The 27,860-nt window shown below is 46.0% G+C and overlaps 1 protein-coding gene and 1 long non-coding RNA gene across 13 annotated transcripts in view; one reads left to right on the top strand and one right to left on the bottom strand.

Annotated features, from left to right (window-relative positions):
• LOC106837981 (uncharacterized) overlaps positions 1-18,865 on the bottom strand; it is a 54,253-nt gene extending 35,388 nt beyond the window's left edge. For 3 of the 9 annotated variants that reach the window (XR_006512450.2, XR_011493769.1, XR_011493768.1), the window contains exons 1-2: positions 18,618-18,864; positions 17,149-17,236 (exon numbers count right to left, since the gene is read on the bottom strand). This is a non-coding gene — a long non-coding RNA (uncharacterized lncRNA). Of the gene's footprint in view, positions 1-138; positions 11,066-12,651; positions 12,762-17,148; positions 17,237-18,617 lie in introns of those variants that run through there. The other 6 variants (XR_006512455.2, XR_011493766.1, XR_006512451.2 and 3 more) reach the window with 6 other exon arrangements.
• A 39-nt stretch (positions 18,866-18,904) lies between these two features.
• AKAP1 (A-kinase anchoring protein 1) overlaps positions 18,905-27,860 on the top strand; it is a 33,028-nt gene continuing 24,072 nt past the window's right edge. The window contains exon 1 of one of the 4 annotated variants that reach the window (XM_014851814.3): positions 18,905-19,110. The gene's annotated coding sequence lies outside the window, so the exon portion shown is untranslated. Of the gene's footprint in view, positions 19,111-19,678; positions 19,846-20,095; positions 20,430-27,860 lie in introns of those variants that run through there. The other 3 variants (XM_070482948.1, XM_070482949.1, XM_070482947.1) reach the window with 3 other exon arrangements.

Below are 27,860 nucleotides of genomic sequence, written 5' to 3'. Positions count from 1 at the left end.
AATTGGAGCTCTTAGCATAGTGCATGGCACATAAAAGTAGCTACCATATATTGAGAATTTATTTTCAATAATAACGGTAATAAAGCAGAAAATTTGAAGCCATGAAAAGCCTTCATAATATTGTTGATTAAAAAGGCAGACTGTCAAATAACATTTACAATATGACCTCATTTTTACTAAAACACATGCACACACACACACATACACACACACACACACAAACACAGGACTGGAAGGATATATAGCAAAGTGTAGCAGTGATAGTATGGGTAGGATTACAGGTGATTTTTGTTTTATTATATTTTACTTTGCTCATCTGCAGTTAGCTGTATGTTATTTTGCTTATCTGTGATTCCTGTAGTTTGTACAATACATAGCCACTCCTTATGGAATAATAAGAAAACATGTCTCTATAAAAGACAGAGAAACAGTGAGTGATTTTTCTGCAAGACCCAGCAAAGCTGAACTCACAAGATGCCCTGGGGTGGGTAAGGTACCAGCTTATTTCGTCAGGCTTCAGTTGTCCTATTTTTCCGTGTGTTTGTTTTTTCACTCTCCCAGGCTGTCTTTGAGGAATGGAAGTACTGCTCTCAGGGAAATCCCACCCCACAGACTCTAGGCTCTTCTGACATGAAAGAGCCTGGAGCAGTCCATCCCTTATCTGGATGTGGGCACAGATTGCCACTAAATTCTTCCCTTCGCAGCTACCCTTGAGGGTCTGTGGTAATAGAAAGGAGCAGTGCTGTAATGCACGAGAAATCTTCTAAGCAACTGAACCCAGAATGTTACCATCTGCATGTACTTCTTATTTTTTGGATCAGCAGATGTACTGCTCCAACAATTAGGGACAGCTTGCATCCCACGGTACACAGTGGCTGACAAATGGGGAAAGCACCTCAGAGGCTGGGACATGACGGGAAGGTGAGGGGCTAATTCATCCAGCAGATCAATCATTTGAATAATTAATATGTAACTTCCCTAACTCTTAATAGCTGTAGGAGTTCACACAGACCAATGGCCTTTAAGTAATTAGGCTTTGAGAGGGGAAGATTAGCATAAACTTAAATCTCTCTTCACTTCCCACAAGACTGGTACTCACAGTTCTCAAATACCAAATACTGGTGACCTGGGAGTCTGGAGGGTGGGAGAAAGGAGTAGGATGGTTTCCTCAGCTGGTAAAAGAGTTCTGAGTATTCTGAGTTCGCCTGTGAGGCCACTCCGCACACATGCTTGGTTTAGTACGTTTCACACTTTCAGAACTCTGTTGTAATTACACACGTGCACTTGATCCTGAGACGCACTGGTACATCAACAACGGGCTAGGTAGGTTGAGGAAGAAGCTGGGGATTGGGGTGACCAGGGCTTGGCAAACTGATGTGGCTGCACAGCGAGCTCCAGGAGGCTCTGAGGATCCACACCTGAGGAAGTCAGATCTGGTGGGTGGCAACCAGGCTTCCTGCCAACGTTTGTTGGGCCCAGGTAACAACACAAATAGAGACTCATGTACCATATGTCTAAATAATTAAAGTGTAAAATCAAGCTAGCAAACGATTAAATAAAACACATCCTAACTCTCTGCTTTAACTAGTTTCATCACAACAAAGAGAACATACTTTCATGACAACAAAATAAAAAAAATCCATAAAGCTGTGGTTTTTAAATGAGTGAAAGCCAGCAAAACAGCAAATACGATTGAATGTAATTATCACTGGAAATGTAAACTCAGGGAATATTAATTTCAATTTCCTTGGGTTTTTTTCTTTCTGGTGGTTCATCAATATATATATTACTTGTTTGCATGACTTTTGAAATCTAATATATTACTTTTATAATAATAAAGAAAAAGAAATATACTACTTTTGATTATAGTTTGTAATATAATCTAATTAAATTGAGTAAGATTTACTTCTAAATATGTTGTGTATGAGTTCTCTTACTTTAAAACAAATTAATAATCTCATTTTGCATTCTCCATTCTATATGGTGATCATCTGATGCATTTTTAAACCTATATTATGTGTTGAATATTTTCGCATCACATTTTGAAATAATTTCTACGAAACCTAGAAAATTTCCATTATTTTCTGTAAATTTTGAGCTGTCATTGCCACAAAAAGCATCATGTTTGATTAAGTATTGGAGATAAATATTATTTTATAAGGACATCCTACATCATTTAAGAACATCATTTGTCTCTGTTGAATACTATTTTTGTTTGGCCCTTTATTCAGTCTTTAAAAAAATTAATTCTAATAGTCGCGTATGCATTTTTTTTTTGTGTGCACAAGTGATATTTCACTTTAGTCAAGAACCTAAGTGTTTCCAGGCACAAACACCTTAACTGGCCCAAACTGATCTTGTGGACTGGTTATAGAACTCTGTCACAGCAGTAACAAAATATTTGCTACCTAGGATGTAAAAACATATAAAAACTATTTCTACAATTTCTTTCTCTATCTAAAATAATTTTGCTGTAAAATTAAATACTAAATTTTCTGCCATGTTCAGGCAATGGAAAATTGTAATCATTAATTTGAATTGAATTGCATTTTGCTGGGAACATATTTACGCTGTCAGAATGTGACAGCCATTTTTCAGGATCTCTATCCAATAAGCGTAGTAAAGCTCCAGAGGTTTTTCAGTTTTCACATTCAATTGCAGCTCTTATAAATGCAATTTTCTTCATATGCTAATGGACAGGCAAGAATTGCATTTGGCTTTCTGAGTTATGACTTTATTATGAATAATTCTTTTGTTGTTTTCATTGTTTTAGTCAATAATTAAGTCTGCATTTAGTGAAGAAGATGAAGTTGCAGGAATTTCATCTGAGGTTTCAAATTGTGGGTTGGAAGATATTTTTGTTCATTTTCATTTGATTAGTAATGAAATCTTTATTAAACAAAGAATGTGTAAAGTCCTGTCTGCAAACTTTAAGTGGGTCACACTCAAGAGAAGTCTGCCCCTCCCATTGTTTCCAGTTTTTAGACATTTAAGAAGACTATGTTCTATTTCATTTTCCTTCAGCCTTTTTCTTCTCTGAGCTCCACTTTTGTATTTTCTATCTCTATGGTGATCTTGACTTGTACTCATTTTCAAAATTATTTAAATAAAGCTGAAATTAATATCTAAATTGTTGGAAAATTTACATCTTATTAAAATTTTTATAAAGAACTATAATTCTAGCATTCAATGTGCATCTAGTTGACGATTCATATAATGTTTATATAGTGTTGCATCTAGACCTGCATTTATACAAATCTGAGTTACATGAGTTATGTAATGTTACAAATTATTCCTTAGCTGTCATTTGCAACTGTTGCAAACACCAGAACTATGCACCACTGGGAAAAGATACCTTGTTATGCAAGAATCTACTGCATTCATGCCAGCTGAGATGAAAGATTTGACAACTTAATAGATTTGTCTTTTTTTCTTAAGTGCTTCCTCCTCCTTGCACTCTGAAGCAGTGTCTAGCTCTCTGTTAGCAGCACTGCAACTTAGAAACCTTCATGGCATTAGATTTCAGTCCTTTTTGTTCCAAGGACATAGGGCGAGAAATGCTAACAAAGCAATTTCTTAGGACCTCAACAGTGTAAGTGATGGGAACAAATGTTTAGGGTTTATGGAGTGTGCCGTGCCAGTCCTGAGTGCCAAATCCCCACTGACGGGCCCCCTTACATTCCCTCATACACCTGTTGTGTTTGTGATATGTGGGATCCTCCAAAGCTCAGGTCTAACCCCCTTTGCCTGGGTTAAGGGCAATAGTGGCCAATTTGGTTGTTGTCTTAGGAACTAGTGAGAGATCTTTGCAGAGTAGGATCCCTTTGGGAGTGGGGATCTCCCAGACTAGAGACTGGGAGAAAGGAGCCACCCCAGGGGAGATTTGGGAGAGAAGGCAGAGGCAGACAGACCATGAGGCTAATGAAGCTTAAGCTTCAAGGTCCCGCCCTTGCACAGATTGCTCCAAGACCCAAGCCTGATTTTGTGTTCTTTTCCTTAAAGCTGGCCCCCAGCTCGCAAAACTTAAGGTTGAAAGACTTAAGGTGGGAAGCCAGGGCCCAAGCTAGACAGGTTCAGGGTGATTCAGGGCAGGTGCCCTTCCAGCAGCGTCCAGGAGTACTCAACAGGAACCAGGGGCACTAGAAGCAGAAGGTCTCCGCCACTCAGCTGGGTCTCACAGTGACATCAAAAACTGCGGTAGTGAGATTCATACAAATCTCTAGAGCAGTGCTGATCCGTAGAAATATAATGCAAGTCACATGTGTAATTTTAAATTTCCTAGTGGCTAGGTTTAAACAAGTTAAAATAAACAGGTGAAAGTAATTTTAATAATGTTTTTTAGGTAACCCAATGTATCCAAGACATTAACCAAGTCCTTAAAATCTAGTGGGTACTCTACACTTACAGCACATCTCAGTTCAGACTAGCCATGTTTCAATCGCTCCACAGCCCTATGTGGCTAGTGGTTACCACATTGTCAGCACAGCTCTAGATAACCCCTCAGCCTCTACCATCCAGACAATGCTGGCTGGGGCACTGTATTAGTATCCTATTGCTGCTGTAACAAGTTACCTTAAATTTAGCAGCATAAGACAACACAGATTTATTCTCTTACAGTTTTGGAAGTCAGAAGTCCAAAATGGGTTTTACTGGGCTAAGATATGGGTCAGGCTGCCTTCTTTCTGGAGAAACTGTTACCTTGCCTTTTCCAGCTTCTAAAGGCCGCCCACATGCCTTGGTTCACGGCCCCACATCACTCCAACCTCTGCTTTGTAGTCACATGTCCTTGTCTGACTCTAACCCTCCTGCATCTCTTCTATAAGGACCCTTGTGATTTCATTGGGCCCACACAGATATTCCAGGATAATCTCCCCATCTTAAGATCCTAACTTAGCGATACCTGCCAAGTTCCCTTTACCACGTAATGTAGCATATTCACACATTCTGCGGATTAAGATGTGGACATCTTTGGGGGGCATTATTTGGTCTACCACAGGTATTTAGGAGAGGCTCTGAGGCTTCGGGGGAAAGTGTCAGGGCCTCTAGCCAAAATAGGGTCAGGAAAAGAAGGAATAGCTCCATTTTGCCCGGAGTAAGAACAAGAATGAGCTGAAATTCCATTGGAAGAAAACTAGAGGAAGCTGAAGGTGTTGTTGAGTCTTAAGGGGAAAACCTGGCTCACGGTTATCCCAACTAGCAGCCTCTCCCGTTTTGTTTTTGTTTTTTTGCCATTTAGGAAACATCACAGTTATCAGTCCTAGAATAGAGCTTCTCCTCCAAGGACCATATTCATTCCACGCCACCCCCTCCCCCACTATCTGCTACACACGCACACCCCCTTAGGGCACAAATCAGAGGCAGGACTCACAATATGCTCATGGTAGAGTGGATCTTTTAAAAATTAAAATACTCATTGAATAAAAAATTAAAATATAGGGGCTGGTCCCATGGCCGAGTCGTTAAGTTCGCGTGCTCTGCTGCAGGCGGCCCAGTGTTTCATTGGTTCGAATCCTGGGTGTGGACATGGCACTGCTCATCAAACCACACTGAGGCAGCATCCCACATGCCACAACTAGAAGGACCCACAACGAAGAATATACAACTATGTACCAGGGGGCTTTGTGTAGAAAAAGGAAAAAAATAAAATCTTTAAAAAAAAATTAAAATACACTTCATTTTCTTAAAAGAATACTACTAAAATGGGACAATGGGCTCCTGACCAAGGACTCAGCAGTAAATAAGTCAGAATTGTGGTAAAAAATACATCATAAGAGGGGCCAGCCCGGTGGCATAGTGGTTAAGTTTGTGCGCTCTACTTCAGTGGCCCAGGGTTCGTGGGTTCAGATCCCAGATGCAGACCTAGCACTGCTCATCAAGCCATGCTGTGCCAGCATCCCACATACAAAATAGAAGAAGATTGGCACAGATGTTAGCTCAGTGACAATCTTCTTCAAGCAAAAAGAGGAAGCAATCTTCCTCACATACACACACACAAAACATGCTAAGAGAAAAGATTATAAAATCTGCAATCACCTAGAAGAACAAAAGTGTGCTGCTCCAACTTCTGCAAAATGGACTTAGATGGACTCTGCACAATGATTACACAAGGAGTCCAATGAGGAGTAGAGTGCATGGAAGTGCCATTGGATCATATGTTTGAACTACAGCCCAATTTGATGGCTATCATGTAGTCAGTGATAACCCCACTCAACTTGTTAGAATTTAGGATGGCTCATAGGAGATGATTAATGAGCCAAGCTATCTCACTGATGCCTTTATTTTCTCTTGATATATTTCCCTGCAGCAAGCAGAAGTATTTAAAAGTATTTCCTTGACTCAGTACAACCAGTGTTCAATGTGTTATTGGTAATGATGGTCATCCTAGCCGACCTGCTCCAGAGCATTGAAGAAACAAGGCACATTGGAAGGGGTGGGAACCTGACACTTGACACACCCACCCAGGGTATGTCCTGGGAATGCAGCTCACAGGTGTGAGTGCTGGGAGGCGGTCTACTTTGGCAGGCAGAACACAGAATCTAGGGAGCAGGGCAATTGATGATAAGCAGTTGTTCAGTAAAATAGGAGGCATCAGGGTCATCTGATATGACAAGAGGAGGATAGAGGGTAGCAACAGAGCAGTAATAAATTAACACCCTTGGCATTCTTGGATGCCACTCACCACTTAAAATACCTTTGAGTGACCCCAAGGATCTGTGACATGCATTCATTTGTCATTTGCCAAGACAGGCATCTTAAACACCTCGCACATGGGAATGAGTTGAGTGAATGATCGGTATTCCATCTCACCTCGACTCTGGTCCTTTGCTCATGGTTGGGCATGCAGCAACATTCCTTAGGTAATTACAAAATAACAATAAGCACAATAGCTTTTTCTTTGGAACAGAAAGTCAGCTGCTGCCGCCGGTATCAAACTGAAGAGAAATTCAACCAGAAAATGAAATACAACTGAATGTCGAACTCAGCCGGGTTGGGCTTAGAGGGATGAACAGGTCCACTTGTCCTCTACACAAAAAAAGAGACTGAAGAAGCTGTTTGAGTATGCACAGAAACTGTCATCAAGGGAGAGTTCAATTTTAGTGAAAGTTGAAAAGGAGGTGAATATGTGGTGCGAGGCTATGCACAACAAACAGGTGACCCTTTGGTTCTGGAGAACAAGTCACCTGCACAAACAATGTAGGGGTTCACAATGGCTTGGGAGAATCTTGCTCAAGCATGTCATGGGTTTGCCGCAATCAGAAATCAAACTTGTAGGAGCTGATATCTGGGAAAGCGCGTTTGCAGGTAGCAGCTGTTGCTCCGGCTGGAGTTCAGAGGCAGGACTCAGGTGGGGCTTGGGGAGCAACGAAGCTAGGCAGGCACTTAGTCCTGGGAGCCCTGGAGGGGATGCTCAGCAGATAATCAAAATGGCATTTCTGGCTCCTGGAGCAAGGCAGAAGCCAGCCAAGAGAACCCAGGGCAGGGGCAAGAAGTCAAAGCTGACCTCGGAGCAAACTTACCTTTGTGCTATGTCGCCAGGCAGCAGACTACACATCCTTAACCTTCCTGTTCTAAAGTTGGAATCAGTCCTAAAAATTATGGCAGGGCCAAGCCTACAGATCTGAGAGGAGGATCGAAGGTGCTTAGGTATAGAGAAGAGGGCTGCAGAGCTAGGAACCTGGGAAGGTGTGAGAAAAATCGCCCAAGGCGAAGCGCAGCTGGCAGCTCGGGGTCAGACTGTTGCAGAGGCCCCGGTCAAGTCAAGCATGGTAGCATCTGGTTCTCCTTCTTTACAGGAGAACCTTTACAGGAAGTTCTCAGTGTGTGGCTGCCTGGATAAAGGTTAGGGCAGTTTGTACTGTGCCAACTTGAATAACTTGGGATCTACATTTCCCAGAGTTCTCTCCCTGTACAGGTCCAGGCAGGAGTTGGTCCAAAGAGGAATGTGCGCGAGACAGAAGGTGGAGGTGGAGCAGCAGCTGTTGCCTTCTGAAGACTGTTGTGGTTAGAAGTGGTTGCAGATAGACGCAAAGGTGCCCATGGGTTCCAGCCTGTCCTTGTTCTCTCCTCCTGATCTACGTCTTCTTTCCAACTGCTGACCCTCTTGACTGACAGTGGCCCTCAACTCACCACCAGATCCTTGACAGTGATCCACAAAGGTGCTAGCTACCCAGAGGCACAGCTGCCCACTGACCTCTCACGAGCCTTGCCTCAGCCATGCCATTTCAGTGCTGGATGTGCTTAACTTCTATGATTGACCAAATGGTGACCTCTCTTCTGATCACCAACTTTCCTCCTGATCCTTCACTTCCCCAGCTCCTCCCACCATTATGTAAGATCTCCTTCCTCTAATAATTTCTTTTCCTGTAACTTGTAGTGTTTCAGCTTCCCTGAATAACTTCTGGCTGTGTGACTAGCAGCCTGTGTAGACTCCTGGGAAATTGAAGCTTCCACCTGCTTATTTATTGTGAAGAGTCTTTGGTTGTAAGAGACAGCAAGCCATACTGAATTTATTTAAGCAAAAAAGGGGACCTTTATTGGCTCATATCCTCAACCCACTCAAATGAAGGGGTGACTGGAGCCAGGGGTTCAAAAACTACTGGTCTCTTATCTCTTCTGCTCTTTTCATGTTAGCTTTATTCTTTCCTCCATCGGGAAAGACTGATCAGCCCAGGGTTGGTCAAGTGTCCCCTACCTGGTCCAATCACAGGCCAGAGGAATGAGGCATTGGAACCGACCCAGCCTGGATCACTTGCCCACCTCTGTGACGCAGGGTCGAGTCAATTATCAGAGGAAATGTAGCACAAATGTGGCCACTGGGAGTATTGTTGGGAGCCAAGAAGCTGCCTTCATTACATCTACTGCATTCCATTTTGTAAGTTAAACTGGGCACTTTGGAGCACAAGAAAAGTTCTTTTTAGCTAAGGTACCAAAGAGATATCCAGCAGTTGGAAGACACAAATAGATTGCCTAGGCCGCTCATGGAATCTGATATTACACTAATGTTTAAGAACTTCTTGCACTATACTGGAAACCTTACAAACAACCCCCAGGTTATTATTGGGCATCTCTAGATGGAACGCTAAAACATGTCTCATTAGAGGCTTGCTAAGACAGGCAGAATTCTAACAATGAAAGAGCTAATACCTTCTTCATTTGTGGATATTCTAAGAAACAAGAGAATGAAAGGGTAAGAAGAAAAATGTAAATCTTAATTAGGAAGCAAAAGGAGTGACAGATGGAGACTTACATCTTTACCACATTGAGTCTTCCAAACCACAAACATGGTACCTCTCCATTCGTTTAGGAATTCTTTTATGTCTTTATCAATAAAGACTAAGTTTTCTCCGTAGAAGTTTTGACCATATTTTATTAGACTTATTCCTAGATAGTGTGTATATTTTGGTCCTATTACAAATGGTATTTTTAAAACTAAATTTTCTAATTGTTTGCAATTGGTGTATAGGAAAGCAATTTTCTTTTCGGCAAAGATCTTATGTCTGGAAACTTTAATGAACTTTCTCATTAGTTCTAAGGGTTTGTCTGGAGAGGCTGTTGAATTTTCTATATATTATCTCATAATTTTCACATGAAAGTTAATTTTCCTTAGGTGACAAATACAAATTAAGTAATGTAAATTTAGGACCATAATACCCAGTATTAATTTTTCCCTGCTTTAATAAGTAACATTTATTTAGCTCTTACTGGAAATCACATGGTCTATGGAAGTGTTTTGCAAAGTATGTTCCATCAACCAAGAGAAGGTTTTCATATTTCATATTATATTCTTTTCTTGGCAATTCACAAAGGCCCTGAGAAGTCCTTCAAAGAAACCTCTCTACCTCGGTTAAATCCTGCAATACAAATGTACTTCATCAAGGAACCCCTTCAAGTAATACCTCTAGCCTTCTGAGGAACTATTTTTTATAAAGAGCACACTTTGGGAAATGATGGTCTCGAAACATAGTCATCATGAAAACTAGTTAACGCCAATACTTTTTCAAAGAATCGACCATCTTTTTCATTATATTCTTTGGAAGCTAAGCTGGGTAGGACAAGGCTCTATTTGGCTTTTTCTTTCTACTCTTTAGTCTTTAACAATAACTCCCTATGACTCAATGCCAGCATTATAAAAGAAAGAAAAATATGCATATTAATCTCATGAGACTATTTGAGACTTCTATTCCTTAGGAAAGGGCCACAGCTGGTCACAGTGGGAGATCATCCTTATAATTCCATCAATACTTTTTGAGTGACATGCAGATGACATTTTTTTCTGCTTTTATTCCTCTTCCTGCTAACCCCTGGCTATCACTCCTATGCCATATTTTTTCCTTACATTGTACAGAACCACACGTATTTATCAAAAGCTGTCCTTTCTGTGTTCTGGATTACGTACAAAGGCTACAAATTTGTCAGAGTACAGCTAAATAAATGGAAATGGAAAAACCCACAAGTAGGAACATATTTTATTAGGGTAAAAAAATTCTAATTATGGAAGTTTTCTTTGTACTGCTATTTCTGATCAGACAGAGTGTTTATTAGATCATTTGACAGGATAATGATGAATGTCTATCTCAGTGGGTCTCACCCTGCTGAACATCAAAATTATTTGTGGAGGTCTGAAAAAATAGAAATACCTGGGACCCTCTGAATGAGAATCTTCAGGCGGCAGCTTAAGCACTTGTACTTTTAAAGGCCCTGAAATTTAGTCTCTGGTATTTATTTTGTGGCTTTTCTTTTTTAACAAACCATTTTTCCATTTGGGCTTGGCTAAATTTTCCTTCTAAATTTGATTAAAATAATAAAGAACAGGGGCCAGCCCAGTGGCATAGTGGTTAAGTTTGCATGCTCTGCTTTGGTGGCCTGGGGTTCACTGGTTGGGATCCTGGGTGTGGACCTACACACCACTCATCAAGCCATGCTGTGGCAGCCCCCTACATAGAAGAACTAGAAGGACTTACAACTAGGTTATAGAACCATGTACTGGGGCTTTGGGGAGAAAATAAAAACAGGAAGATTGGAAAAGATGTTAGCTTAGGGCCAATCTTCCTCACCAAAAAACAGCCTGCAAAAAAAAAAGAAAAGAAAAGGAGGCCATTAGAATCATCTTTAAAAAAATAAATTAAAAAAGAATATTTTTAAAGAAAACAAATCAATTCCAAACTCACTTTCCAAATGCTAACAAATTTTTTCCACATCTGGCTCTAGTCCTTGTTCATGTGAAGAAATTTTTGAATTCTGAATTTGTCACTTAGCATTTTACTTTTTAAATTTCCATGCTATCCTATAGTGATAATACTTGTCACTTTAGGAATTGTATAATATCTCAGCAAGTATTTCTTTGTATCATAACTTAGCTTACAATTCCCTTACTATGGGACATTTAAGCTATTTCTCTCTTTTTAGTTACTCTAGAGAAAATGGCAATGAAGAATTTGATGTGTATGGATTTTGCTTTTCTTTTGAACCAATTCCCTTGGGATAATTTTCTGGAAATCTAGTTATTAGGTCAAAGGATATGAACGCTTTTTATGACTCTTGTTAATGATTACTAAATTGTTTTCCAAAACGTTGAAGAAAATTGAGAAGCCATGCCCCAACTCCATGGCCTAATTGCTGAGGCTCTCAGGGAGGGGCAGGCAATACTAGAGGTCTGTTGGGTGCTTCCAGGACAGACAGGAGTGGCTCCAAACGTACCAGTCGTATCACTCTGCTTAAGAAGAAAGGCACGAAACCTAACAACCTCACCAGTATTAAGGCTCTGCTGAACCATCTCATCTACCGTGTGCAGTGCTTTCTTGCATTCTCTCTAATCCTCAAAATAACCATGCGGAATTAGATCTTACTGCCCCTCATTTTACGGAGGAGGAAAGGGTGGGAAGAGAGGCTTGGTAACTCACCTGAGGGCCACATAGTGTGTTAGTACTGAAATGAGCATTTGAACCCTGTGTTTTGCTGCTGCTATGCCACACTGCATTTCATACCACTGGTTCCTGAAGCAGCCACAGAATCTCACCAATTAGATACCTCCTAAGTCATAAATTGGCTGTAAAGTGGAATATGATAATAGAAGTGGTAGGTTTAAAATGTCCTCAATTCTCTACCTCTTCTCCGACTTGGAGGTGGGGTCTATGGATGTTCCCCTTGCATCTGGGTTGACCCGGGGACTTTTTTTGACCAATAGAGTACAGCATGAGTGATGGTGTCTAGGTCTGGGCCTGGATCTAAGACACCTGGCAGCTTTAGCCTTCATCTTCTTGGAGTCCTAAGCCACTATGTAGAGAGGTCCAGATTCCTTGCTGGAGAGACCACAAGGAGAAAGAAATAAATGCTTGGCCATCCAGCTGTTCCAGCCATTGCAGTTGAGGTACTAGACATGTGAGTGACCCCATCTTGGATCCTCCAACCTCAGTCAAGTCCCCCAGCCAACAACATGTGAAGCAGAAACAAACCATCCCAATGAGCTAATAATCAGTGGATGTTTGGGGGTGGTTTGGTATGCAACAATAGATAACCGAAGAAATATATTTTATTTTGGTGAATGTCAAATGCAGAAAGAGTACCAGTGATACATTCAAGCTTCCCTGACCCTAAAACAAGCAGAATGAAACTCATGGACATTTATCACTTCTCATCCCACCTAGTACTTACCTCTGTCACAGCGCTGACCCCGCCGCACACGGTCTTTGCGTATGTTCACATCCACCTTCCCTACCAGATAGGGGTATTCACCTTGGTAACCACAGCACCTTACACAAAGCCTGGCAGAAAATAGTTGCTTAATGCCTATTTGTTGAATAAATCTTGACTTGCTCTTGATTGATTGATGAAAGCACTTGGAATAATAGCTTTTATTTCTTGGGCTCAGCACTGTGCAGAGTATTTTGTATGGATTATCTCATGTAATCTTCACAACAACCCCATGAAGAAGGGTCTGATTATTATCTTCATTTGACAAATGAGGAAACTGAGAAGGTAGGTAACGTTACTTAGATAATAACTGTTCTTTAAGTACTTATGCTGAGCATGGCAATACTTCAGGCTTTGGCAGCAATTAAATGAATGAAGCCATTGCAGTGTGGTGTACCAAACCCCAAGAAGTCTGGTTGGCTGATTGTGTCACGGTAGACAGCACTAGCTCTGTCAGGACTTGCTCCCAACTGCAGGAATGTCGTGGAGGGTCATGCAGGTCATGTCCTGCACAAGGGCATCTGGCCCAAGGGCAGCGGCAGCTGAAATCCAGGATGTGCTATTTTACTCTGCTCACCATGGAGCCTGGCACAGGGCAGTATCTGCCTGGGGGCAGGGACACCTGTTGCCTAATTTGCACAATGCCACTGTGTGGGCTAGTGGCAGACCTGGGTAGAACACATTAGTCTGTGGGAAAGTGCAGCGCCTGATCAAACAGGAGACAGAGGTTACTAAGAAACTTCCCAGGTTTTAGAATAAATAGTGTGAGTGAAATGGTTCCAATGGAATGGCAGGGGGTGCGTGGAGGCTGGGAACAATGGAAGATTTGGGTGAAGTGTGTGAGCTCCCGTATTGCTACATGCTCTGCCTCATCACTTCTGGGAGTGGATCATCTTGGCTAAAGGCTTCCAGGCCTGCTGGAGAGTTGGGGTGAGGGGCTGTCGTGTTGCCCCCATCACCTCCATCGCATTCAGACTCTGATGGAAGGGATGGGGAGGTGGGGTGTCTCATCCCCAGGGGAGTTCCCATCTCCCTGCAGTTATTTGACACTCCTGGATCTTGTGGTTTTGGACCATCTCAGCTGCAACGGTGCAGAGAAAGGTATGCAAACTAACAGAAACACTGCACAAAAGGTCATAAACCCCACCCAGAGAGGGCTCACAACAGTTTTCTTATAGAGCCCAAGCAATTCAAGCATCCATATACAGGCACCCAGCATGGTCGGGGGCCTCCTGCGGGGACTCCCATAGTTGGGCCAGAAAGAGATACCTTCCATGGAATAAAATGAGGTAGGTAAGAGTCTCTGATGATTTAACTGCTTCTCTACATGCACGAGCTTGGCTGTAGTTGAAGGACCTAAATTGGTTTGCGTTAGAACTTCACCCTGTCTGAAGTAGTTTGTAGAGTTTCTTAGGCTTAACTTCCAAACTGAAGTGCCAGTGGAAGAAGCTGGGAAGAGTGAAGGGGCCTCTGGGAAATAGCCAGCCATACTGCCAGCCACCCACTGAACAGAACCAGAATTAAGATCTTAACTATACGGCTGGAAATGTCCCCAAAAGTATGAGGTGATGATGGTGCTGGAGCCTGGGTGGTGCCTATTTGAGGCCCCTTCATCATAGCCACTTGGGTGGGGCCTATGCCCTGTGAAGCCATAGCATCTTGGGTCTGGAGGGGAGGAAGGGGACAGCCACCTTTTATTATCTGCTGAATGACTTCACATTCCTTTTTTCTACCCGGCATCCATGGGTTCAAGAAAGAAGGGCACTGTATCGGTTTCCTAGGACTGCTGCAACAAAGTACCACAAACTGGGTGGCATAAAACAATAGATCGATTGTCTCATAGTTCTGGAGGGAAGAAGTCCAAAATCAAGGTATCAGCAGGGCTGAGCTCCCTCTGAAACCAGTAGGGGACGCCTTCCTTGCCTCTGCCTCACTTCTGGTGGTTTGCTGGCAATCTTTGGTGTTCCTTGGCTTGTGGATGCATAAATCCAATCCTTTGTTGTCACACGGTGGTCTCCCTGTGTGTCTGTCTTCACACAGCTGCCTTCTCATAAGGATACCAGTCATATTACATCAGGGGCCCAATCTACCCTACTACGACCTCAACTGAACTAATTACATCTGCAACGGTCCTATTTCCAAATAGGGTCCCATTTTGAGTACTTGGGGTTAGGACTGCAACATATCCTTTCTGAGGGGACACAAGTCAATCTACAGCAGCCATGCTTCTGTATAAATCTGCTCCCTGGTTTTCTAGGTGTGCCTCCTGCAGCACTAGAGTGAGCTGGTTAATCCATGGGCTTCAAGTCATATTGCGTGGGTTAAAACCTTGCCTCTGCTGCTGTGTGACTAAAGGCTATAAAACGAGACTATAATATAACCAGAGTATCTAGTTTTTGAGGTTGGCAGAGGATTAAGATAAAGTACTTTGCACAGTGCTGGGCATTAAGTGCTCATTAAGTATTGGCCATTAGTATTGTTTATTCCCCAGCTCTTTCCATTGACTTGTCTAGGAGCAGATCATTTATTCTTCCCTGCAGACACACACAGTCCTGGGGCATAGCCAAGTGCTTCCTCAGTTTAAGGGAATAGGGAGTTGGGTGGAGAGTGGGAGGGGTTGAGTTCCACCTGTTTATTCAGTTAAACTGAAGGAGTAAAGACACTCCTTCACTGTATTGCCCATAAAGGGGACAGTTCATATTTGTGAGCACTGAAAAAGTTCCTTCTGTAGATCCTTCCTGTAGGAAAGGCAGGACATTTCTCAACTATGTGCCCCCTGAAGTTGGAGGCGCTCTCAAGGGAAGACAACTGGGCTGACTTTTTAAAGAGCCTCATGGATGATGTTTTGATGAAATTCCCCACGGCCCTGTATCAAGCCCTCACTCAGCTTTTCGTCAGACTCAGAAACTTCACCACGTTGGAGTCCCAGAACTGAAAGCTGAGTCAAACAAAAAACATTCACGAGATGTGTACCAGACGCAGAAAACAAGACAGCCACTTACGTAATTTATAATGACAAAAATCTACCTGTCAGGTGGACCAGTGCCTTCCACAGTGCCTCATCAGAATGTTGCTCGGTGGGTATGGAGTCAGAACGAGGGGCATGAGTTGTATAATGTCAATGAATCATTGCGTCGGGTTCTGATCTGACCGTTTCCACTTATCCAAGATGGCAGCTTCTAGATTAGATCACATTGGGGACCTCCTCCCTTAGGTGGGCATGGCCCGCTTCTTTTTTTTTGTCTCCTTTGGGTGCTTTATTATTCATCTCCTTTTGACTGACATATTCCTTTTTAGATATGGCTTTACCCTCTCTCTTGCTCTACTTACCAGATCCTTATTCTTTTTTTTTTTTTAACATCAGGATAATATCAGAGAATCTGACAGAAGCTATCCACAACTATTTCTGCAGAAAAGCGCCAACCTTATAAAACCATCTGAACAATTTCATGGGGTTTGTGGATGTCCTTGAAGCTGTTTTATGACTCCTAGCTTAAAATCCCTGCCTTCAGCGGACCTTTGCCCATTTAGAATTGATGTTAAAGTTTAAGTCTAACAGCATCATCTTATTTTCCTCATGGCCAAGTTCTTAGGATCACCTTCCACCCTCACCTCTCTTCTCATTCCTCCACCTTCTAATCTTAAACTAGGGCCACCCCATGACCTCTGAACTGCCCTGACCTGTGGCCACCTCCTAAGCCACAGCTGCTGGATCTCTGGTTATGATCTCAGCTAATCCTGTGCTCTCATCTTCTCCCCTTTGACTCCTGTCTTGTACTTTCTCTCATATTCCAGTTACCCCTCTCCTCTATTCTTCCCTCATTCCTTTCATCCTGGCAGGCATTGCCCATGTCCCCACACACAGGATAAGACTGACAGATTAATCTCATTTGCCCCCTGCTTTCTGTCCCTCCTTCCCATCACCACATTCAGAACCTCATCTCCCTCTTTCTTCTACTCCCTCCCTCTCCCCATTTTTTCCTACCAACGCTTTCCTGTACTTACCCTCCCTGGACATCATTTTCTCAGTTTCTTCCCTGTAGACCATTCCTACCTCCACCACCACCAGGGCATTGTCTTTCCTTAAAATATCTGCTTTTTACATGATTTTCAATACATATTTGTATTTCCCACCCAGACCACTCCTCTGAGGTCCAGACTTGCACATCCAACTTAAGTACTGTTTGCACTTAGATGTCACAAAAACAGTACAAACATAATGGGTCCAAAATGAAACTAATGATTCTCTGCCCCTATCGTCCCCCACCTCAATAAACTGTACCCCATTTCACGTAGTAACTTAAGCCAGAGGAAGCATCATTCATTGTCTCCTTTTCCTTACCCCCAATAACATGATGGAGTCTTGTTGCTACTACTTCCAAAATATATCTTGAGTCCCAAGCAGCCTCTTCATACCCACTACCATGACTCTTAGCTCAGGCCAGCATCATTTCTCACCTGGACCACTGCATCAGCCTCCCAACTGGTCTCCTGCTTCTATGCTGGTCTTTCCCTAATCCATTCTTTCCACAGCAGCAACAGCTCCCTTTTAAAAACAGAAATTATATTATGTCGATCTCTACTTAACTCTCTTTAATGGCTTCCCATTCATTCACTAAACACATTTTTACTGAGTGTCCTCCATGTGCCATGCCCTCAATAATGTGTCCTCTCATGAATGTCAGGTAAACAGTATGTAGATAGCGGCAAGTACTATGAAGAAAAATAAAGAAGGGGTGAGAAACAGGGAATTGTGGAGGTGGGGAGGAGGAGTGGTTACAATTTTAAACAGAGTCAAGGGAAGACTTCACTGAGAAGGTGACTGAGTAGGTGACCTTTGAGCAAAGGACATGAAAGAGGTGAGGGAGTGAGCTCTGCAGAGTTCTGCAGAATATTCCAGTTGGAGGGGATAGCAAGTGCAAAGGCTTTGAGGTGGAAGCACGCCTGGCTTGGGGGTGCTGAGCAGAGCAGAATACAATTCAAGCTTTACTATGGTTTATAAGGCAGCCCAGTTCCCTCACTGCCACCCTCCAAAAAACAAAACCTCCTCCCTCTCCCTTCTTTTCCGGTCCCCCCCCCAACGCCCCCCCCCCCCCCCGCCCCCATTCCATCCACACTGATCTTCTAGTTCACCAGAAGCTGTGTCCTGTTTTTGCCCGTGTTGTTGCCTCTGCAGGACATACTCCCCAGCTCTTATTCCCAAGTACAATTTGCAAGGCCAGCTCCTTCTCAGCCAGCAGGTTTCAGTTTAAATTTCACCTCAGGCCTTTTCTAACCACAGGACCTAAAGTACGTCTCTTCTTGTTACTTCTTTCCTCTTTCCGCTTCCTATTTGTTTCCTTCATGGCACTAATCACACCGTGCATCAGGACTCACATATACTACATGAATTGATACCTAAAACTCAATAGGTAAATGGCATCTCACTGTCCTTTAAATTTGCATTTGACTAGTGAAGCATTTTCCCAAGTAATGGTGAGTTCTTAGCACGATCTCTTTTCTATATTTTGCCCAAACCAATATTCACTTCAAGTCCTTATGTTTTAGGACCGGGCGCAGGCCTGGCCAGCCGGGACCCCACCCACTTGTCTGGGGGCAATTTATTTTCCCAAGTTTCCCGGAGGAGTCAGTGACTCATGGTGATTATCATGTCCTCACGGGAATTATTCCAAAAGCCAAACCCACTTAGAGGAAAATGTTCCACTTCGACATCACCAAGTTGTGAAAACGGGCACAAACGCTGCGTTTAAGCGGTGCCAGGCACTCCCATTACGCGGTTATTATTAAGCAATTATTAACGGCCACGGGGCTATGCATTACAATGTAAGGCCAGTTACGGGGAAGCAACGGGAGCCCTGCCGCTCACCCGCCCCTCCGCCTTTTCCAGGGGGCCCTCCGTGACGACGCAGGCAGGTGGTCCAACTGACCCCTCCAGTCCGCTCAGAGCCGAGGCGGGAGAACCCGCGCGGGAAACGCGGAGCACTCCTTTCTGCTTCCCGGGGTTCCGAACGCTCCTGCCAGGCCCCTCTCCCGAGCCCCGCCGAGATTACAGCTCATCTCGCGAGAGCACGAGCAAGGCCCGGCTGCGGGAGGCGGCGGCGGGATGTTGGCCGAGCGCTCCACACCGCGCCCCCTCTGGCGCAGCTGGGAGCGGCGCGGGCGGGAGCGGCCGGCGGCGCGCACGCGCAGGTGAGCGGAGCGAGCGCGGGGGCACGAGGGCGGGGGGCGGGGCCTTGCGTCGCGCCGCGGGCACGTCGCTGCGCGTCCTCAGTATTTAATGTCTCTGTGTTCCACCGGCCTGGGCGAGCACGTGGGGGAGCGGCCGGGGTGCAGCGCTGCGGGGCCGGACCGCGGGGCCCAGGCGGGAGCCGGGGGGCGGCGGCGCGAGGGCTCTGCATCCCGACGGGCGCCGAGGAGCTGGTAAGTTGGGGCCGCCCGTGGACCACCTGCCGGGGCCCTAAGGGCCATGCCGTCTGGGTGATGGGGAGCCGAAGGTGCAGATGCGGGGTGCGACGCGCGTTCCAGGTGTCCCGGGGACCAGTGGCTCCGGACGCCGAGCGCGTGCGGAGGCTCTCCGGCCCGCCGCCTGCTGTCAAGCAGGCCCTTCCTTCCCTTCCGTCGCCTGCGCGCCCCCTCGTCCTCCCCCCCGGGGTTGTCTGCCCGCGGATTCCCGCTGACAGGTCGCCTGTGTGTGGCTGGGGGCGCGCTCTGCAGCCGCCCTGTGCCCCCCACGCCCGTCACCATCCTCGGGGGCGGGGGGCGAGGACGCGACCGCCGGGCCACCCCTCTGAGGCTTAACTTTCCCCGAGCGCGCACGCCCTCCCTTGACACAGACCTGGGCGCGTCCCACCCAAGGTCGCCCAACCCCACACGCGTTTACTTTTCAAAGGTCGTGTGTACCCAGTCTGAGCAGGGAGAGGCAGCGGCGGGGCGGGCTGTGGGCAGGGCCAGGTGCTCAGAAGGGCGAGGAGGTCCCCTAGGGCCCGCAGACACTCCTCTCCCCGCCCTAGGGTTGGAGTTGAGTTGGTCACTTCAGGAACCTCGCCCAACTTCTGGCCCCTTGAGCTCGCCCTGAGTTGCTCCCCACATAGGCCCGGCGGTGGCCAAACCGAGCAGGTAGCTCAGCCCCTGGGAGTTCAGTGCGGCGAACCAGGGGTAAGGGCTCTGTCCGCGGAACCGGGAGGATAGGCTAGCAGACCGATTGTTATTGGAACCGGTCTCGGGTAGAGGGACCACTTGATCCGAGTTAGGGTCCCAAGGTCCAAGCCTTGGTGTCTCGAGAGGATTCGCATTTGCAGCCCCTTAAAGGGTGACTGGAGAGGCGGAGGCCGTCCTGCCCGGTGTGCCCGCTGACTTCATGCCCCAGGGCGCGTAGGTCACATGTCGCGCTCCGCCTGCACACCGCCCTCCGCCGGCCGGCGGTCTGGAGGGACCACACTGGTTTCGGGGTTAGGATCAAAATTATGCTTGGAGAGGCTGTGGTCTGGACGCTTCGGGGGCGGGCTTTCCACCGCTTCAACTGTTTTGCGCCCTGGGATGCGGTTCCTCCTGTTTCCTCTCCAAGGGAGGCTTAAGGAAGGAAAGGAGCTGGTGGTGGTGGGCGGTGCCGAACCGACCTGAGACAGCTTGGAAGCCCTGGGCGTTTCGCGATCTTCCTCTCCGGTGGAGATGCCCAGGTTGGTGGGCGCCTTCCTGCTCCTCGGCCGCCGCTAACACAAACCCGGTGGACTTCGCTTCAGGTGTGAGTGGAGGCCTCTCAAGCCGGGTAGGGTGTGGTATGGGCACGGCAATTAGGTTAAACTAGCCATCTTTCCCTTACTGAAGTGCAGGCTACTTGGTGTTTAAATTTATTTCCTGCAGGAAAATCTGGGCTGCTGGACACCTGTACAATCTGTTGGTTGGTCTCAATTACTGATCAAGGTACACGGTCCACAAAAATGCTAGTAATTTTGGCAACGAGTACCCTCATTGTGCCCTTGTAGCTAAGTCTTTCCCAAATTAGTTTTTTGTTTTTTTTAAGTATTTAGAAAACAAAGCTTGGAATCTTAGCACCACCCATCCCTTTTGCTTTTAAAGGTACAGAGCATCTTTGAAATGGAGAGAGGGCAGCATCATTTGATCATTTATCAGATTCCTCTTCTCTTGGCGTTCATGTGGTTCACCTGCTGGTTATTTAAGACTTTCTGAGCACTGGAAACAAGTGAAGTTATGTTTTGAGAGCTTTTGGACTTGTGTTGAGCCTTTCGTCTTTCACCACTTAACTAGTTTTGTGGGTTCTGGGTAATAATTCCTGAGTATATATATTCACAGATTAAGTATGGCCCTGGGTGAGCGGAGGTCCTCTGGATCCTACAGGCATGCAAATCACTGAAATTTCAGTGCCTACCTGGATTGAATAGGCTGTATTGTCACGTGTATTGTTAGGTGATGGCCCAGAATTTGCAAGTAACTGATCTAATCCAAGCCTGTGAGTGGATATGTATCTAGTTAGAGCCCTTTGTATGAATATCAGTTCCTTCTCCCAGCTGTTTCTAGGAAATGCATTCACACCTGGCCACTGCAGGGTGACAGTGAAGGTGTCTGTTGTAAGTGGCCTGCTCAGGTGCCAAGTGGATGTATCTCCAGTGTAAGGTTGCTGAGCATCAATATTTTAAATCAGTTTGTTTTGCTCCACCTGGTAACCCAGATTATTCTTGGGCTTTGGACCCAGGCTGGCTTATAGCCATGTTCGTGGGAGAAGGTGAGTTTTAAGCCTTTACAATGTTCTCGCTCCTCATCTCAAAGACCCATTGAGATAACACAGTATTGTGAGGCTTGGCGCTGTGCCTGGTAAATGATGAGTGCTCAAACATTGTGTTCCCCCCCCCCACAAAGAATCTCTGAGACTGACGTTAAGTTTCTCTGGAATCGCTTGAATGATTTGAATTTTATTAGAAGTTCCCCTCACTCCAGCCTCTGACCTGGAAACTTGGTTGGAGGGAAAAGGAAAACAAATTGGTTTCCCCACACTTTGCCAGCCAAGCCTCCTGGCTCTAGCCTGCAACCACGCAACTGGATCGAGTGAATGTTTCAGGGCTTGGGGGAGCGGGCACCCCATGTGCCTAGCCAGTGGTGCCTGCTAGCCCATTCTCCCCAGGCCACTCCTTCCTAATCTTCCTTGTGAGTGCACCTTGGTCTGTTGTGCTGTTGTGGGGAAGTTGATAGTTTTGTGTTAATGCTTTCGGCTTGCCATTCTGAAGAGTTTTCTTCTGCTCTGGGGAGGTGGTGAGTCCTATGGGCCTCTTGTCCCACCGAAATCATCTCATATTGTTTGAGTTGCTAATATATGTGGGATGTGTTTTAATCCTAAACCTTGCTTTTTGGGGCAAGTTCTGTTTCTTCCACATTCTTTGTGGTGTAATACCTCACACAGGTTTCAGCTTTGCTTTGTGATCACTTAACATTAAGTACCCATTATATGTGGCACTCCAGTGAGCAAACCTGGCCCTAGTACCCAATTTTAAACTTGGGCCGTGGAAAACATGATCAATGACAATGTTCTGAGTAGGACAGAGTCTAGCTTGAGAAGTAGGTGGTGGGGGGGGAGTGGGAGAGGATGCCTTTTCCTTGACAGTAACTGTGCTACATGAGTTTCAAGCAAACATATCCCTAATCCTTTAATCCTCACACCTCTGTACAGTTGAGGAGGAGGGTGAAGCTGGAGGTCATCTGGGATTGTTTCAGTGGCTAATGAAAATGCAAATCAAGGGGTAGAGAAACTGACAAGTGTGGATTCGGACTTAAACTAGGTCCTCTGGAGGGCTTTTGTGAGAAGCAGCAAGGAGGTCAAGTCTGTGGGCTTTTCCCCTAATCTTTCTGTTGTTTTCTAAGCACATTGTTGCGGTGAAGGAGTGTGTGTGGTTATTCAGCATCAGAGGACTGGCTTTCAGTAATAAGTAGCTTTCAAGGTGTCCTTAAGTTTCTTTTCCTCCTAAGATGGTTCTACTAAATGGTCTTCGCTCTGTCCAGGTCCTCGCTGTTTGGACTTTCTACAGCTCAATTTGATAGTTTGCAGCTGTTGACAGTAAACATTCTGTTCCCATCTGGTAGTACTGGCTGGCTGCCTTGGTTTAGCAGGGTGTCGCTGAGGCCCGTGCACTTAGGAACAAAGCAGGGCCCCAGGTGAGTTCTGGAAGTCAAGGTATGCAGTGCTGAGGGCTGAGGAGACCTGTTTCATGGCTGGGTTTAGCTGACTAGAGCCCTGGAGTGGAGGGGTGGGCCTGGTGCAGCTCTCAGGGCTGAAACCTGGCGGTGGTTCTAGGCAGGTCTGTTGGTCCCCTGGGGTCTATTTCTTTAGCTGGTAAAAGAGTTGGTCAGCATCAAAGGTGTTCAGATTATGCTCCTGGAAGCCCTGGCGTTAGAGTCAGGTGCCTGCGGCTGCGGGAAGGTGGAGTTGCCTGCAGGGTTGTGTATTGGGCGGGAGGGGTGTGTTTGGGCTCTGACGCATGGCTCAGTGGGTAGTACAGTCCAAGACTAAGAACCCTCAATCCACTGTTTCAGGTGCATCTCAAGTTCTCTTAGCTCTAAGGTGCTGCTGTGCTAAATATTTTTGATTTCTAAGATACCTCTATTCTCATCTCCTAAATAAATCCTAAATTTTAAATAAAATTTAAAAATCAGTTCGTGAGTGACGTCAGGCACAGTTCAAGTGCTCAGTAGCCTCTTGTGACCAGTGGCTGCAGTACTGGACGGTGCAGGTCTGGAACATATTCATCATCACAGAAAGTTCTATTGGATGGTGCTGGTCTTTGCCCAACTCTGAAAGGTTGTTTGGGCTTAGTCTTCCATAGTCCACAGACCCAACAGCTTTGGTGACAAATTATTTATGTATCAGCGCTCTCCATGGCATGTTAAGAAGCAAGTTCCGGCCTGCCAGTTGGGAGGGCGGTTATCAATTATGAAACAGTTTGAGGGAGGAGCATAGTGAGGGGTCTGGGGATGGGAGCATGAAGCAGAAGGACCAGATGCCAAGCCCTTGGGAAGCTGTTTTGGCGTGAGACCCTGTTTGTTCTCATGAAGGTCCTTGCTGGTTCTCCAAGCCCCGCGCTCACTGTCCTTGGTCTTCACACGTCAGCATATCTGCTACTTGGTCCTTCACCCACCTGATGACTTCCTGCAGGATCCCAGTGTGGGCCCTCTGCTAGACCAATTGCAGACACCTTGCTAACCAGCCTCATTTTTATCCTGCGCCTCCACTGCATTGTTGCAGAAGGCGCTGAGGAGAGTCAGGCCGCAGTGGGGATCCTGAAGTGTTGGTGTGGGGCTGGCTCTGGGACGCAGACTTTATTTCCAGATGCCCCCTTATCTCAGTCCTCGGCCTACTCAGTTTGAACTCTGCTAGACTGACCTTTGACATGTAATGTGAGATCTCTCTTTTCTTGGAGCCGGACAGCTTAAGATGCATAACAGAAACTTAGTGAGCATCTACTGTATACCTGGCATCTTAGGGGTTTTTTTTCCAAACGATTCCCTTTTCTATTCCCTCAGCCCTATGAGGTTAAGTATTTCTAGGCTGTATGAGGAAACTGAGGCTCTGAGGAAGTAAGTTGATCCCAGGGCACAGTGAAGGCTGGGCTGACCTTGGACGTAGATCGAGGCTCTGTCTCCAGCTTAATGCTCAGAGACTGTTTCATATTTACTGCCCCATTATCCCTCCATCCTTATCCGGAAGATGAAACTGGGTTTTTAAAAGATTAAAATCGTTTATCCCACAAGCTGAGTCAGACTGTTGGGTGTTTTGAGTCATTTCAGCCCTATGAGGGAGGTGATCGTATCCCATTTTACAGAATATTTTCATTTTCCAGGAAACTGAATTTCAGGATCTTTAATGATCTTGGCTTTCCTAAGCCATGTTTTATCATCATGTTATGCAACCATTCAGTGCCTTTGAGCTACACAAAAAATGACTATGACTAAGGCAGCCTCCTAGACTAGGTAGCTGTGCCTTAGGGCCTGCAAAACTGCTCTGAAGGCTATGGTTTAGCTCAGTTGCCTGGTTCAAAAGACAACCTTGAACTAACTGATTCCCCGGCTAATAATAATGTGGCCTGTCAGACCTCACATGGAGGTCACGAGACCATCCCCTGGCCCTCAGCAGGCTGTCACCTGGGAGTAGCTTGGTCCCTGTTGGAGGAGGAAACAGGATCTGTTCAATCCCAGCCATCAGCCCCACGCTGCACTGCCACCCCCGCCCCTTCTCCTCCAGCCTTGGCCTGGGACAACAGCTCTGAAGGCCAGTGCAGTCTTCTGGAGATCTCCTTCTTGCACCTCCTTGCTGTCCCTCCAAAGAGAAAGGAGCAGAAGTGACTTGCCTTGAGCTGCCTTGGAAGGAGGCCTGCACTCAGATGTGCCCTGAGCTGTCTCTGGTTAGAAAAGGCCGTGCTGAGAATAACCTTCCTGCTTTGTCCTTTGACTTTGGTGAGGCCCACCCGGCCAGGAATGTGCTACTGTGCTATTTTTAGCAGGTGGCATCCTTTAGGAGGGCCAAGTGCATGTGGCTTCAGTGTACAGGGCAGGTCCTGGTGCCAAAGCTGCTGTTGCCTCCAAATCAGGAGAAGAAGGAGAGAAAAGTCTCCCTAGAAACTGTCATGGAGTGTGTATGTGTGGGAGGTGGCCCCTTAGCAGGTCTCTGGAACTGCCTTTTCTATTCCAGCTCTGTGGCAGGGACCCAACCCTGCCTCCTGGGCCAGGCCCGCATGTGACCGAGGCAGTCCAGTGAGCCAGGAATTCCCTGTGGAGGGGCATGAGGACCCCTTGTTGCCTCACCAGCCAATCTCAGGAAATCACGTAATCCCATTTTCATGGGAAGTGACCCAACCTAAGGGCAGGTTATTAAAGTGGCACTAAAAACTCTGTAAAACTGTGGATCTGCTGGCAGCCTGATTACTGGAGTCCTTTGGCTTAAACTAAAAGAAAAGCATAAGAGGAGGCAAAACCATTTCCCTCAGTAGGAAGTCTTAGTGGGGAGCCACTGAGGCTGAGGAGATGTGAACAAGGAGTGTGACACACAAGTTCTGGGCTTCGCCACCACCCTTTCTTTTCTTTTTCTTTTTCTGTTCCTTCTGTCTAATTTGGAGCTGCCAACTCCAGCCCATCTATTTGTTTCTGATTAAGAAAGCTTCGAGCCATATAAGGTCCTCTGTTGCTTATGGTTTATGTTGGCTGGAGAGCGAGCTTGTTTTCACAAAGTCTGATTCGAAGTAGCAGCAAGGGCTGGTGTGGGGCACTGTGTGTGTCTGTCCCCAGCCACCCCCCACCCCAGGGCAACACCACCTTGTTGGAACAGATTATTTTGAGGGGGTGGGAGCTGAGGGTAAGGGTCTAGCCGAGGCTCTTGAAGACTGTTGTGTGATGCAAGCCCAGGTCTTCCTGGCAAATGCACTTGCTGAGAACTCGAAGTGAAAAATGAGTCCCTGTGTACTTACACATTGTGTACCTGTCATGCCACCAGCCACAGAGGCATCCTGTTTCTGGAATCAGCTTCTGTTTATTAATTAAGAAACTACCGCCCCCTGGCTCTTGGTACAAGTCGGTTCCCCTCTCTGGAGGAAGTTCGGGGAACCTGTTCCTCCGGGTTCTTGACTTTCAGCAGTGCTTCTGCCCGGTGATGCTGGGAAGCCATTTTTCTGGCAGCAGCCCTCTGACCTCGTCCTCGCCTCCCTTTCTTGCTGTCTCTTGAGTCAGCCAAGCTTGTTCCTGCCTTAGGACTTTGGCACACGTTCTCCCTGCCTGGAACTTTCTCCCCCTCTCCTTTCCCTGCCCTCCCGGATCTTGGCACGGCTGCTCCAGCTCTGCAGCCACCTCTTCGGAGAGGCGTTCCCAGACTGTTGTATCGAAAGCTCCCCACTCTCCCCAGCATGCTTATCCACCTTTCTCACCCTGGTTTCCTCATCTAAGCTACAGAACTCAGAGGTGATCCAGTGCCTATTTCTCAGCTCTCCCAACTAGTACCATTCTGGATGCACAGGGAGTATAGTTAATTCATTACATACACGGGATGCCTAGGGCTCAGTTCTCTGAACCGGTGGAGAGAGGCTGCAGGTTTATTATGTTTGCTTGTTGAATCTTCTTTGCTATCTTGTTATCTGAAATGGGACTCCCTACCCCTCCCTCCACCTTTGCTTCCTGAGGGCTCTTTCCATTGCATCTACAATGGAACCCAGCTCACAGCGGGTATTAAAGTCTTTATTAAATGACTAGCCCTGAGGGGTCCTTCTACCTGATGCTGGTGGTGGAGTGCAGAGACCAGATCCCTTGGCTCCAAAGGGTCCAACTATCAATAAGCACGTCCTTTTTTTGATTATTGCTGTTTTGTCAGCAGGGCAGTTGGGGATCTCTGGAGCAAAATTGGCATCAATTATTATGGGAAAATAAAGCATTACAAATTTGTACATAAATGAGTTGACTTAATACGTATTTATTTGTTATAATGGTTAACAAGAAACAAAGCTGTATGGTAATGGAGCATCCATTGCTACTTCTATATAGCTTAAGAATGTATTTATTTTCTATCAGAGCATTGCTGGTGGAAGGATTTGACTTTTGACTCTGAACAAGGTTTGGAAGAACAGCTCTTTGCCCTGAGTGCCCCCCACCCATCCTGTTCTCTTCCAGAGGCAGCTGCTCTCAATTCCCTGTCCTTTCTGCCGTTTACCTCTATTTCTAAATAGTATGCCCTCCTCTCCTTCCTTTTTAATGTTGTCTGTTTTGCTTTTCTGCTTGGCTCAGTCCTGCACGTTTTCCGCCCTCATCCTCTTGGTGCAGAGGTAGCACAGCGTGGTCAAGTTGCTGTTCGGAGTGTACATTGTTATAGATGTTGCTTCTGGCTGCAGAGTTCTTAGTTTTCCATGTTTGCTTTCTTGTCCCCCCCTTCCATTCTCCTCTCCCAGTTAATTTCCTTTATGTCTTTAGCTTAGTTTCCTGTGTCTCTCACCAGTACTCTGACTCTTCCCTGGGCCTTGGCCATGCTGTCGAGCTCCTGTCCTTGGAGGGGAAACACCTCTCATTGTGCTTCGACATTCGGGGTACGTGGCATTTGTACGGTGCTCCTGGGAAGCACCCCGTCCCTGGCTCTGCTTCCCCTTCATCCTGGGAAGTCCTTCTTCCCTCCTCTTGTGGAGCTTCCTGGGTTG

The sequence above is a fragment of the Equus asinus genome, chromosome 13 (assembly GCF_041296235.1).
Source record: "Equus asinus isolate D_3611 breed Donkey chromosome 13, EquAss-T2T_v2, whole genome shotgun sequence".
Classification (NCBI taxonomy): domain Eukaryota; kingdom Metazoa; phylum Chordata; class Mammalia; order Perissodactyla; family Equidae; genus Equus; species Equus asinus.
This window is presented reverse-complemented; position numbering and strand designations above follow the sequence as displayed.